This window comes from Loxodonta africana, chromosome 21 (assembly GCF_030014295.1).
Source record: "Loxodonta africana isolate mLoxAfr1 chromosome 21, mLoxAfr1.hap2, whole genome shotgun sequence".
NCBI classification, from domain to species: Eukaryota; Metazoa; Chordata; class Mammalia; order Proboscidea; family Elephantidae; genus Loxodonta; species Loxodonta africana.
In genome coordinates, this window is record NC_087362.1 from 44821438 (window position 1) to 44830876 (window position 9439).

General features: G+C 42.4%; 1 pseudogene; it reads left to right on the forward strand.

Moving 5' to 3' along the window:
* Positions 1 to 7367: 7367 nt before the first annotated feature.
* Positions 7368 to 8862, forward strand: LOC100671116 (elongation factor 1-alpha 1-like; annotated as a pseudogene).
* The last annotated feature ends 577 nt before the right edge of the window (positions 8863 to 9439 follow it).

The window sequence follows — 9439 nt, forward strand, 5'->3', positions numbered from 1 at the left end:
GACTACAACCAGGTCACATAACAACATGTGTATAAATATTTGTATGAGACATTAACTTGAGCTGTGAACTTTCACCTAAAGCACAATTGAAAAAAAAAAGAATGCTTAATTGAGAGCTCACTATATGCCAGGCACCGTACTAAACACTCTACATACATTATCTAATTTTATCCTCACAACAACCCTCCAACAGCTATTATTTTCTCCGTTTTACAGAAGAGGAAATTGAGGCATAGAGAGGTTCAGTAATCCACCCAAACGAACATATTTAGTAAGGGTGGAGCAGGGATTTGGAGCCAGGTCTGTTTTATTCTGGTGTTTACCCTGAACCACCATGTACTATCACTAAATTTGAGACTCCAAAAATTTTACACTGGCTTAAATATTCAGCTGTATAGTCAGTAACCCTCAAATAGTCTCACCCTCTTCCTTTAATTAGCCTTAATATAAAACTTTAAGCAGTATATCAGTTAGCGATTGCTGCATAATAAACTCCCCCAAAACTAAGTGGCCTTAAACAATAAGAATTATTCCCCATGGCATCAGCTGAACAGTTCTTGTCTCAGCTGGGGTTACTCACGTACCTGAAGTCAACTATGGAGCTGTTCTCTGTTCTTAGCTGGGCTCTCTCACATGTTTGGGGTCCATTGGCTGTAGCCTGGTTTGGACAATGTCCGCTAGGACAACTGGGCTCTGCTCCACGTGGTTATCATCTTCCAGCAGGCTTCTCTGAGCTTTTTCACGTGGTGTTGGAAGTTTTTTCACACAGTTGTGGTGTTGCAAGAGTAAGCAAGAGCAAGCAGAAGAGAGCAAGGCCCTTTGATGCCAAGGCTTGAAATGAACACACCATCACTTCAGCCACATTGTATAGGCCAGAGCAACCAGCCCAGAGTTAAGAGTGGGCAGGGATTAGAAATTCTCACGGCAAAGGGTGTGTTATCTGTCTTCCACAATGGGGGAAAAAAAACCAGTCGCTGTCAATTCAATTCTGAGTCATGGTAACCCCATGTGTCTCCAAGTAGAACTGTGCTCCATAAGATTTTCAGTGGCTGATTTTCTGAATGTAGATTGCCAGGCCTTTCTTTGGAGGCACCTCTCGGTGGGCTTGGACTTCCAGCCTTTTGGTTAGCAGCCAAGCACATTAGTCATGGTACCACCCAGGGACTCCCTCCACAACGAGCAGCTGTGGAAACTGCAAATCTCCTAGTTTGATAGCAATAGCTATACTGTTTGAGTGCAGAGTATGTGCTGGACTTTGTCACAACTGCACAATGAGATAGACACTATTATAGTCTCCGTTATAGGACAGGACACCGAGGCTTAAAGAGTTGAAGCAATGTGCTCATGGTCCCACAGCCATGAGTGGCACAGCCAGGATTTAAATCCAGTTCTGTGTTATGGCAAAGGGAATAAACCCACCAACACCAGGTTGCTCCCACGACTGTCCTATTTCTCACAAAGGAGCTAGTCTTAGTTAGCTTGGGCTTGCTCGGCCCAGACAACTAGGTCTTGATCCAGGAATTCTGGTGGCTTCTTTTCATAAAAAGCACAAAGAAAGATCTATTCTCACCTGGTCTCAAGTGTGTATCCAAAGGGCTTAGCCCTCTGACTTTTCACCCTTTCCATGGAGTACCTCATGGATGCAATAGTGCCCCAGAGCCTGTGCCTCTGCACAGACCCTTTCTCCGTTTATTGCTTTGGCAGCTTTTGTTCTAATTCCTTTCCAAAGTGTGTGTGGTGCCTGATGATATAATAGCCTTCCCTACAGTGATAAACAATATGAGCCTCAGCTGTCAGCTTTCACATCCTGAAAGTGTGCTGAGTACATGCTTTTAGGAAACTGGAAGAAAGCATGAGAGCTTGGGACTAGGCACCTGGTTGTATCTTCCACTTCTCTAGGTCTCTGTTTTTTCATCTGCAAATGGCAGTAATTTAATCCAATTCTCTCTCACAGAATATTTGGAAGGACTCAAGGAGGCAATAGGTGTGAGCATGCTTTACAAAGATAAAATTTGAGGCATGGGGATATTGAATGGAGAAGCGGGTACAAGGGAGCAGAATAGAACAAGGATGATGAGGAAAGAGGGAAGAATAGGATCCTGGAGAAAAGTGAATAGGTGGAGCATTCTATTCAGAACCAGCTCGGAAAGGTGCAGTTTTAGATTAATAAACTCTTCCCCAGACCCTTGGGTGAAAAGCAGAGAGCCCCTCACTCGTAGGTAATACGTTGTGTTGTCTACACTGCCCCCTGCTGAGCATGACGTGTAACAGCACAGACGCTGAACAGCCCTTAAAAAGAACGAACTTGTGTTTCAGAGCTCTCCAGAGGCGGCAAGGGAATGGGAAGGCTGGCCGGCCTTTTGTCTCTTAAAAAAAAAAGGAACCTCTGAGGACCTTCTACCTTCCTAGTCCAAGACCATTTCTTAGGCCTAGTTCAGCAACCCTCCTCCCACTTTTCCTTCCTTCTTGCGGATCCGAAGAATCAGCACCTCAGCACTGGCACCCATCACTCTATAAACTGTGGCGTAAACATGGGACCCAGTCTGGAGCACAGCTGTACTCTGAAATGCATGGAGTTGCCACGAGTCAGGGTCGGCTCAATAGCAACTGCTGTTTTTTTTTTTTTTCAAATCTGACTTTTAGTACATTTCAGCAGGGCTGCCTTTCTCAAATGGCTCCTTTACCCAGCACGTGCTCTGACAATGCGACTATGGCTGACCCTCAGTTGTTGCCTAGCTAGAGTAGATCTCTTAGGAGGGACACGCCCATTCTTTGGAAACTCTGGCCGAGAAGGAGGGATCACTTGGGGTACCCTCTCCCAGCTCCTTTGGAGTCAGAATGGGTGAGATATTTGTCTATAACTTCCAACAAACCTCCCTTGAACCTCTGCATTGCACTAAACATTTCGGTTACAAAGAAGAAGACCCTGCCCTCCTTGGGTTATAATCTACAATGAGACTCACACACGTGTGGTGTGACTAAGTAAAAATTAAGATGTGCTGAATACTTACTATGCGCATAGAACCAAGCACTGTTCTAAGCACTTTACCTCTGTTAACTCAATATCCTTATGAAGTAGAATCTGTTATTATTATCCTGAGTTTATATAGGAAGAAACAGAGGCATTGGGAAATTAATGAAGCAACATGCTCAATGTCGCAGAGTTAGTAAGCAAGAGAGCTGGGATTGAATGCAGGCTTTCTGGCTCCAACACCCACCTGCAAAACCATTATGCTATAATGTCCCTAACTGTAAGTAATGAGACTGATCTTTGTGACTTATGGGCTCCGGGAGTACACTAGTTTGGATTTTAACCTCCACTCTGCCACTTTGTCATTTGTCATCTGTGTGATCTGTGGACAATACACTTAAATTCTTGAAGCTTCAGTTTCCTCCTCTGTAATATAGAAGAACCTATTTCAGATAATTAGGACAAAGACAAAAATATTATGCAGATGAAGTACTTAGCACAGGGCCTGGCACACTGTAAGCTCTTAATAAATGATATCTACTCTTTTTTTTTACTCTTTTAACATTTTCTGGCTGTATTGATTCCATTTCTGTTGGAAGAAACCTAATTTTTCCCCCTTAGCTCTGCCCTTAACTCACTATATGGTAGAGGCGTTATCTCTCATTTGGATCATAGCAGCAGCTTCTAACCTGTACTTACTGCTTCTCCCTTACTACTCCAGATAGGCTATTTTCCATAGACAGCTAGAGTAGTCCTTTAAAAATAAATATAGAATCACTTTACTCCCCTGCTTAGAGATTTCCAGTGGTTTCTCATTGCCCAGTGAATGAAATCCAAAACACTTTCCATGACCTGCAAAGCCCTACATGATATGACGCCTGCCCATCTCTCCCACCTTACATCCACTCTACCTTCATCCTCCCTCACTGGGATCCAGTTACACTGGCCTTCTTTCTGTTCTTGAATATAACAACTCGTTTCCACCTGTGGCATTTGCCAGAGAAACAGCCAGAAATTTCTTCACCCTGAACTTTGCAAGGCTGGTTCTTTCTTGTCATTTAGATCCCAACACAAATATCATTCCTTGGGGAGGTAATGTTCACTTATTAGCATGCTCATCCCTTCTCCCAGGCACTGCCACATCACCTTACTTTATCTTCATCACAGTATTTACCATCATCCGAAATTATCTTGCTCATTTATTTATTGACTGGTTTACTTGTGTCATTCCACCAGAATGTAAACTATATAAGATTAAAGAGTGTAGGTAGGAGAACTTTTTTTTTTTTTTTAACCACTGTAGCCTTGTAGTACACCATGATCTTAGTGTCCGGCTTCTAGTAAATCTCTGATACATAGATACTGAATTAGTGAATAAATGAGTGAATTCAGTTAGCCCAAGATTCATTATAAAACAAAGTATTTGGATTCGGTGATATTAAAAGTCCTTTCCAGCTCTAAAATTCTAATCACCTTGGGGGCACCTTGGGGTCCTGAGACAATGTAGAGAAAAGAGGTCTAAATTGTGGAATTCTAGGAGATGTTATTGATAACCAATGTTTGCCAGATAATGGGGAAAAGGCTATAGTCATCTTCCAAACAAAAACATACATTTTCTCCAAATGGCCCAAAAAACTTCTCTCACTATAATATTTAGCAACCCTCTCTTGGGTTCAGCTTTCTCACCTCTCTTATACCGTCATAGTACTCCACATTCCATGGCAAGCAGCAGGGGCATTATCAGAAAAGACAGCAGCAGCCCACTGGCTAATGTTTGTTTACTGTCAAATCTTCATGTTGTAAGTATTTTCTCTCAAGAACTTTCCATCCCAAGCAGAAAGAATGAAAGATTCCTAGATGGATCTGGGCTTTATTCAACATCTTGGCACCAAGTACTTGTGTACTTTCCCACATCATTTTTTAATTAATTGATTCATCAGACATGTATTGAGCACCTATTAGGTACAGTCAAAGGAGATATCAATACCTGATCTTATGGAGTATCAACCAATCAAACACCAAAAATACGTGAATACTATTTATTAGCTATGATAAAGATGATGGCAAAAATATTTTAAAAAACAAAAGGAGTATAGATTATTATGCTGCATAGTAAGTAAGAGAATTCAGGCTGAGAGGGCAGAAAATACTTATTGATGACTAACAAAGGGTAAGAAATATTAATCAACTTAAGTGGAGTTCAGAATAGCTTCCCACCTTAATCCTGTTTGAAGCACCCTCTTCTGAATCTATGCTTGTTTAGGGGGTTCTAAGTAGTACGTTTGATTAGAAGTCAAGGAACTATGAGGAGCTGAGCCTATTGTTTCTACACAGGGAAAACTGGCTTCCTTAAAGTCCTGATGTCACCATGTGCTGGTCTCCAATGCATACATTAATTCATATTTGTCCCTAGGGTGAGTAGGGAGGAGTTTGCAGGAGAAGAGAGAAACAGAAATAGATAGGTGCTGCCTCGGGCAATGCACAAATCCCCATGATAGGTAGTTCCGGAAGGTAGGAGATTGCATCAGCATCAACAGCAGGTGAGCCTTCTTTTATTTTTCTTTGTTCATCTGACCAGGTACTCCATAAATGTCAGATAAAGAATGAGAAGAAGCAAACACATTATTATGAAAAAAGCAGAGGGTCATCTGGTTCATGTCCGTTGTCTGGACTGTAAACTATTGCAATGCCTAGGTGACCTTGGAAAATGTTGCACTGGTATATTATTGGCCATTTACACAGATATGCTAAACTCTCTGTTTTGACCTAGAGAGCGTATTTATGTGGACTGCAAATATAGATGCTTTTTGAACATGAATGCTCTCTTCCTACTCTCTTGAGTTGGCTGCATTTTCTCTTTGACTGGATTTTCTGTAAGCCAGCATACAGGCATGTGGAAAGTATATCTTGTTGCTATGCAGGGCCTGCTGTGCTTAGCAATCCCTCATAACATAAGAGAAGCATTTCTCCAGATGGTGGGGTGCTTGAAGTCCAGGGGAATGTACTTTTGGCGTCAGCAAGACTTAGTTGTCAGTGCTGGCCAGTCACCCACACTGAGCATCACGTGCAGTTGTGCACTGTGACAATCTGCCAGCAGCTTTGGGCCCTGGGAGTGGGCACTGTTATTTGGGCAGGAAACTAAGAACTTTCCTGCACAAGTAAATATAATGCTCTGGAGTTAATCAGAAATTATCCAGCCCCCCTACATGCACATCTTAAGAATAACATTTTATTAAGAAATTTCAAAGTTAGAGAGATCTGGATTTAAATCTCAACTCAACTGCTACTATGTTATTTTGTTTTAAAATTTCTTTGAGCATGTTATAAAATTTCTTTAAGCATCAGTTTATCTGAAAAATGAGGATAAGAATGATGCCTAACATCATGAGTTATTACAAAGATTGGAAGAGATAATATACACAAAGTGCTCAGGACAGTGGCTGGCCATGAACAAGTGCTGTTGCACATAATTCCACATTGATGCATCCAGCCCTACAGCTGGAGAATATTTTGCAGGGTGGTAAAGAGGAGAAACTGAGCGTAAAAGTGTATCTCCTCTTTTCATGAAGATGGCACCAAAAGTGAAGAAGGAAGCCCCTGCTCCTCCCAGAACTGAACCAAAGCAAAGGCTTTGAAGGCCAAGAGGGCAGTGCTGAATGGCATTCACAGCCACACACACAAAAATATCCGCATGTCACCTGTCTTCCAGTGGCCCAAGACACCGCAGCTCTGAAGGCAGCCCAAATATTCTCGAAGAGAGCCCCCAGGAGAAATAAGCTTGACCACTATGCCATCATCAAGTTTCTCCGACTGTTGACTCGGCCATGAAGAAGATCGAAGATAACAACACACTTGTGTTTGTTGTGGATGTCAACGCCAACAAACACCAGATGGAACAGGCTGTGAAGAAGCTCTATGGCATGGATGTGGCCAAGGTCAACACCCTAATCAGGCCTGATGGAGAGAAGGTATAGGTTTGACTGGCTCCTGGTGGTGATGCTTTGAATATTGCCAACAAAATTTGGATCATCTAAACTGAGTCCAGCTGGCTAATTCTAAATATAAATTTTTTCACCAAAAAAAAGAAAGAAAGAAAGAAAAAGCATATCCTCTGGTGGCTAATTCAAGAGGTCTTAGGGATCCTTTTTCTTACAGACCACGTCGATTTAGAGAACAGAAATCAGCACTGTGGACAGCTCCATAGACAGCGACCTGTCTAAAGGTGCTGGCGTTGAACTTGGACCATCTATATCAGTATTTTTTAAACTATGAGTCTTTGCAAAATCAATTCTAGGGGGTTGTGGCCAGCAGCTTAAAAAGACAAAATAAAAGATTAAAAATGGAATAATAAAAAAAACTGCTTCTTTGCAACGGCTTTGCTGCCAGGACACAGGTGTTGGTGAAAACTATCGCAAAGCCTAAGTCAAAATGGGAAAGAAAAAGACCATATCAATATCGTCGTTACTGCACATGTAGATTCAGGCAAGTCCACCACTACTGGTCACCTAATCTACAAATGTGGTGGGATTGACAAAAGAACCATCAAAAAATTTGAGAAAGAAGCTGCTGAGATGGGAAAGGGCTCCTTCAACTATGCTTGGGTCTTGGATAAACTGAAAGCTGAACATGAGCGAGGCATCACCACTGATATCTCCCTGTGGAAATTTGAGACCCACAAGTATTTTGTGACCATCATGATGCCCCAGGACACAGAGACTTCATCAAAAACATGATCACAGGAACATCATAGGCTGACTGTGCTGTCCTGATTGTTGCTGCTGGCATTGGTGAATTTGAAGCTGGTGTCTCCAAGAATGGGAAGACCCATGAGCATACCCTTCTGGCTCACACTCTGGGTATGAAACAACTAATTGTTGGTGTTAACAAAATGGATTCCACTGAGCCACCCTACAGCCAGAAGAAATACAAGGAAACCGTTAGGGAAGTCAGCACCTATATTAAGAAAATTGGCTACAACCCTGACACAGTAGCATTTGTGCTAATTCCTGGTTGGAATGGGGACAACACATGGGAGCCAAGTGCTAACATGCCTTGGTTCAAGGGATGGAAAGTCACCTGTAAGGATGGCAATACCAGTGGAACCATGCTGCTTGAAGCTCTGGATTGCATCCTGGCACCAACTCATCCAACTGACAAGCCCCTGTGTCTGTCCCTCCAGGCTGTCTACAAAATTGGTAGTATTGGCACTGTCCCTGTGGGCAGAGTGGAGACTGGTGTTCTCAAGCCTGGCATGGTGGTCACCTTTGCTCCAGTCAATGTCACCACTGAAGTAAAGTCTGTTGAAATGCACCATGAAGCTTTGAGCGAAGCTCTGCCTGGGGACAATGTAGGCTTCAATGTCAAGAATGTCTCTGCCAAAGATGTTTGTTGTGGCAATGTAGCTGGTGACAGCAAAAATGAACCACCAATGGAAGCAGCTGGTTTCACTGCTCAGGTGATCATCCTGAACCACCCAGGCCAAATCAGTGCTGGCTATGCACCTGTGCTGAATTGTCACACAGCTCACATTGCTTGCAAGTTTGCTGAGCTCAAAGAGAAGATTGATCACCATTCTGGTAAGAAACTAGAAGATGGCCCCAAATTCTTGAAGTCTGGTGATGCTGCCATCATTGACATGGTTCCTGGCAAGCCCTTGTATGTTGAGAGTTTCCCTGACTACCCTCCTCTGGGTCATTTTGCTGTTTGTGATATGAGACAGTTGCTGTGAGTGTCATCAAGGCAGTGGACAAAAATGCTGCTGGAGCTGACAAGGTCACCAAGTCTGCTCAGAAAGCTCAGAAGGCTAAATGAATGTCACCCATAACACCTGCCACCCCAATCTTAATCAGTGGTGGAAGAACAGTCTCAGAACTGTTTGTCTCAATTGGCCATTTAAGTTTAATAGCAGAAGACTGGTTAATGATAACAAGGCATCTTAAAACCTTCGGAAGGAAAGGGATGTTTGGTGGACCATTTGTTTCATTTTTTGTGTGGCAGTTTTAAGTTATTAGTTTTTAAAATCAGTACTTTTTAAATGGAAACAACTTGACCAAAAATCTGGCACAGAATTTTGAGACCCATTAAAACAATGTTTAATGAGAAAAAAAAAAAAACAGTATATTTACACATAGGGTAAGTATTGTTTCATAAACCTTTTGTTGTGTGTGATTGTGTGTAGTGAAGTTAAAATACGTAAATATACCCATTTTCATCGAGTCACTTCTGACTCACAGCGACCCTATAGGACAGGGTAGAGCTGTCCCACAAGGGTTTCTAAGGTTGCAAATCCTCATAGGAACAGACTGCTACATCTTTCTCTGCAGAGTGGCTGGTGTGTTCAAACTGCCGACGTTTTGGCTAGCAGATGAGCACTTAACCACTGTGCCACCAGGACTCCATATGTGTGTGTGTGTATAGCTGTCAAAATCTAGAAAACCACTGATCAATTGAATCACTTTTTTCTAGAAA